The sequence below is a fragment of the Ornithodoros turicata genome, chromosome 5, assembly GCF_037126465.1.
Source record: "Ornithodoros turicata isolate Travis chromosome 5, ASM3712646v1, whole genome shotgun sequence".
Taxonomy (NCBI): domain Eukaryota; kingdom Metazoa; phylum Arthropoda; class Arachnida; order Ixodida; family Argasidae; genus Ornithodoros; species Ornithodoros turicata.
The window spans coordinates 10,158,950-10,163,520 of record NC_088205.1 but is presented as its reverse complement, the minus strand read 5'-3'; the positions used below and the strand labels follow the sequence as shown (position 1 = coordinate 10,163,520).

The window sequence follows — 4,571 nt, the reverse complement described above, 5'->3', positions numbered from 1 at the left end:
TTGCGCCACTTGTGGCTCCACCTGGGTGACGTCGACAGAGACACTAATGCTTATTTGCTGATAAAATGCGGATGTCCGTGCGAACCGCAGAAGTGAGCGGTTTTATCCGGACTTTATCCGCGCGGATTCTCAGCTATAACCGCACCTGCGCACACCACTAAACTTATCGGTGCCTTTCTTCGAGCCCTGTTCGTGAGGTCAGCAGGATGTTCACCTGCGTAATGTTTTGAGAATAATGTGTGGCTGGAATGTGACTAGAGTTAGAATGCGGAATCTAGCAAAGCTCGCTTGTTAGCTGAGGTGTCGAGGGCTGTGCTCTGTGTCAGTTTGGCTTTCCTTTTTATCTTTTTCTTTCTATCTTTTATCTTATATTTTATTCTATTGCTGTGGCAGTCATCTGAGTTAGTAAATCACAGAACAAAGGTAAGGAACTCGACACCAGGGCAAATTTTGTGTTTAATTTGTAATACTATATCCTCCCTTCGTTCCATCCATTCGTATTCCTATACCATTCCTTCTATTCGGTCCGCCTCCTTCGCATCATTCCTTCTAAAAATCTTCTGACAATCTAGAATGTAAAGGCGATGCTGACAAACTGCTGAAAAAAATCTACTGGAGTAGAAAAAAAATTAAATTCAAGCCAGAGAATTACTGGTCATAATGCGTTTCATAATGAACTACCATTTTTCTACCTCGTCCTCTATTATTTTCTTCTTTTTCTTTTTTTTTTTTTAGGAAAGCTCAGAAACGTTGGGCTGAGGAGTAAAACCCGCGTATATACCGCTTTTTGCGCAAAGGTCCTGATGAATGCTATTCCCCTCATACCACTCGAAGCCATCCCACCGAAGACCTTCAATCATATCGCGCCGAATTAGTGTTATCATTACCCTTTCGTAATATTCTGGTACGGTCTGCGCGCCCCTCGACAGGTCCGCCGTGCTTTTCTTCCCCATTCCAAATGTTGCCACACCCAGAAATCACGCCCAGTCAGTCTCTCCCGAAACACCATTTATCTTGCCGATTGTGATCTCGGAGTGAAATAGAGCGCGAAGGTCGAATCAATCATTCGAGTAAAAAGAGAAAAGAATACCTCCATCACTGACAGTATATTGGGCACAGGAGAAAGTTATTTTGAGCTCGTCTCCCGCGTTAAGTACTTTTCTTGTCGTTTAGATACAGGCACATTTTATCAGGAGCACGTAAATCCGTTGTCCTTGGTACCGTTGTCGGTACGTTACAACTGTACTAGTTCACGCACAAACATATACGCGGTTGAGGGACAAACCTATAAATGTGATATCAAAATGATGAAGTATTACGGGACGCAGTAGCTGGTTTCCGAAAGGGAAAAAAAAATTATTCGTCGATGACATTATAGAGGAACAGCCTGTTCGTCAGCCCCTGTACTCTCCAAAAAGTGGGTTGTGTTCCGCGTGGTGACTTCTGAAGCGGTATTGGAAGCCACCAGGTCTTTGGTGACGTTGACTGGGGTTCCGACCTTCATTCGTCGTAAGACTCCCGCAAATGGTGATTCTGGGCTCCTGGTGAGGACAAATCGTGACTTTTAAAGGCAGTGTTGCAATTAACGTTTTCGCAAAGCCAGTCATCAAACACGCCACATTTGCCCCCCTGGGCCTGGGATCATATCGAATTAGAAACAGCAGCAAGCGTCACAGACACACGAGAATGAGCAAGTAAGACGTAGGACGACTGTTGTTCCGATGTCAACACGTCAAATAACAGACTAACCCGGCCTTCTGCATTAGTGCTGAAGATCACGTCGCGCTAAGACTGACAGTTGGGATGCCAATATCATCAGTAAGCACAGCTTGCACAGGAACATTTAAGTCCGCGTGCTGATACTGCTTATCGATTAACGTCATTAGGCTTCCGTCAAGGCTCTCCGTGATATACTACATACTGCAGCAGCGAGTTTTTTTCTTTACACGGTACAGCTTGGCGCCCCAGTCAACAAAATTTGTTGCAGTAATATTGCACAATGTTGCCATGCAATATTGATGTTATATTGCTAATGTCCGCCCTTGTTATATTGCAGCAACATTATAGAAACAACACTGCGTGAACACTGCATTGACACATTGCGCCAACTTTCCAGGAAGAACATTCACCGGTAATCACACACTCACATAATACAATCGAGAATCAACATTTTATAAATGTGCAGTGCATCTGCACTGTAAACACGAAAGCAAAAAAAAAATAAGAAAAAAACGCTGCCGATCTGCTTGTCTGCGTCATTTCGCAGCAGCCTTTCTGCAACGTTCCGTCACAGTGGCATTGGAAAAATTGTTGCAGAAGCAAACTAACAATGCTTCCAGGATTCCTAATAACCACTGCAGCATTGTTTCAACATTGACAAAATGATGTTGTGGCAACGTTGCGCTTAGTTGTGACATATTGCAGCAACACTTCTGCAACTTTCTGTGTTGACTGGGGGGGACAAAAGTTATACGAGACACGGGTAGTTTCGCATCGGGATCGCTCTGATGAGGAAATACGCCAGTGCCGTGTTCGGTAAACCTTTGTCCCAATCTGTGCAATGTAGCTGATGCCTCAATTCTGAAATAAGACTCAGTACCTGAAAGCGAAGAGAACCAACAGGGCTGTAATTGCACCGAAAGCCATGACCATCAAGAGACCTAGTAAGATCACGCAGGCCATCACCGTTGACCGCCAGCCCTTGCGAAAGGCAGTGTTGGACTCCGATTGGGTTGAGCTGTTTCTTACCAGGGCACGTGACGCCCTTGAAGTCGACGTCGCAGGACGGGCGTTCTCTCCGTCAACGGTGCGACGCGGCGGTGCTCGCATGTCGCTGCGAGCCGCATTCTTGGACGGCACTTTGTGTCTCGGCAGCATTGCTTATGGTGGATCTCCTACTCTAGACTGGAGGATCTTGAAGACCTTTAGGAGGAAGAATGGTCGGATATCGAGCTGGTTCGTGGGCACTCTGTGACAGCGGTGGCAGTTGTGACAAAATGGATGGAGCGGTAGTTCGGTTGTTGTTGTTCTTCTTCCTCCTCTACATGATGTGGCACACACCCAGACGAAATAGGCTATGGATCAGTGGATCAATAGATGTAGTTCGGTTGGTCATCGCCGTCTTCCGGGTGATGTTCCAGTTGGAATGTGAGCAGCACAAAAACACAAAATGGGGATGGGCACGTGACTTCTTTGCAGCGGCAGTCCAACGTAAAAGTGATGCGTACATGCTGACATAGCTTCCCCAACAACACCGAATATCCTCTGGATGTACGAATAATGTCCTAACAAATTCGTACGTCCGACGGATATCCTCAGAATATCAGTCGGACGTACGAATCCGTTAGGACATTATTCGTACATGCAGAGAATATTCGGTGTTGGGGTTGTAGCACCTTACTGCTGGCAACGCCATCTAGATGGGGAAACCCCGCTTAATGTCTTCTCTCACTCCTTTGCCACATCGTTTTTTTAGTCAGGATATGTGGTCTGCTTCATCCAATTTCAAACACAGGCTTTCTATACTTATCAGCGACTGGTCTTCATAGCAATGACCGCCGGAAGTATTGTCGAGAATGTCACTATGACCGTAGTGGCCACGGAGTAGAAAGGAGGAGTCTGATCTCCACCGCTCCCTAATTCGCGACATAATTTCCGGCCGCTCCGCGGCGTTCGCGTGCCCTGGAAGGCCAGATTCCGAAACCCGTAGCCTTGACAGTGCATTATTTTGACAATTTGCATTATGATTTTAACGTTCTTTTCAAAATAGTGGAGCATAAAAATTATTTGACATTGCAATTTCCGCATATCGTGCCGTCAAGATTACGTCATTTAATTTTTTCGCATGCCCTCTCGGTGTCTGTTTAGCTTACGCAGGACACCTTTTACTGCAGCGACGTCAAAGGCAGCCATCTTTGCTGACATTGTGCATGTGCGTGTTGTGCTGGTAATTCGAAGCTTGAATGTGGCAAGAAGCCCAGAATTTCGCGATATTTTCGTTTATCGATCAAACGCAATGTAGTTATTGGTTGGCTGCATGCAACTAAACTCCGTTTAAGCAAGAATTGAGTGATTATTTGCATTAGAGACTGTCTGAATATGTCGTTTTCTTCTCCATTGCCCGCACTACTAACCTTCCCGAACCGTATACTCTCCGGATCCCTTGACGAGCTGGACTCTCGCCCCACCCCACCCCTCTCTCTCACACACAAAATTGCTTAGTCCCTGGACGCATCCAGCCCCCCAACGCTCTGCCCTCACAGCTCTCTTCACCTTTCTGGATACCATAGGGCTTGGATCCTTATTGTGAAGGGGCTCATTATTTCATTCCCCGCATCACCACCAGAAATGGGGTTGAGCATCGCCCTTGTCAATGAAACCCCTCACCCATCATCTTGTAATATAGTCGTTGTTGTTAGGTTTGTTCTTGTCAGAAATAAGACTTCCAATGCTTTCTAGATTCGACAATATGTTTACGTAATGCGTAAGTACGGGCCTACAGTAATTATGTGCACGAAATTACCAATGGAGCGTTCCAAATAGCTCTCCAACTGTTTCGGTTGTTGTACAGC

At 45.9% G+C, this 4,571-nt stretch overlaps 1 long non-coding RNA gene across 1 annotated transcript; it reads right to left on the bottom strand.

Moving 5' to 3' along the window:
* Nucleotides 1–1,091: 1,091 nt before the first annotated feature.
* Nucleotides 1,092–3,236, bottom strand: LOC135393993 (uncharacterized). The gene is made up of 2 exons (XR_010422745.1): nucleotides 2,600–3,236; nucleotides 1,092–1,541 (listed from the first exon to the last, which is right to left on the bottom strand). It is a non-coding gene; the product is annotated as an uncharacterized LOC135393993 (long non-coding RNA).
* Between the last annotated feature and the right edge of the window lie 1,335 nt (nucleotides 3,237–4,571).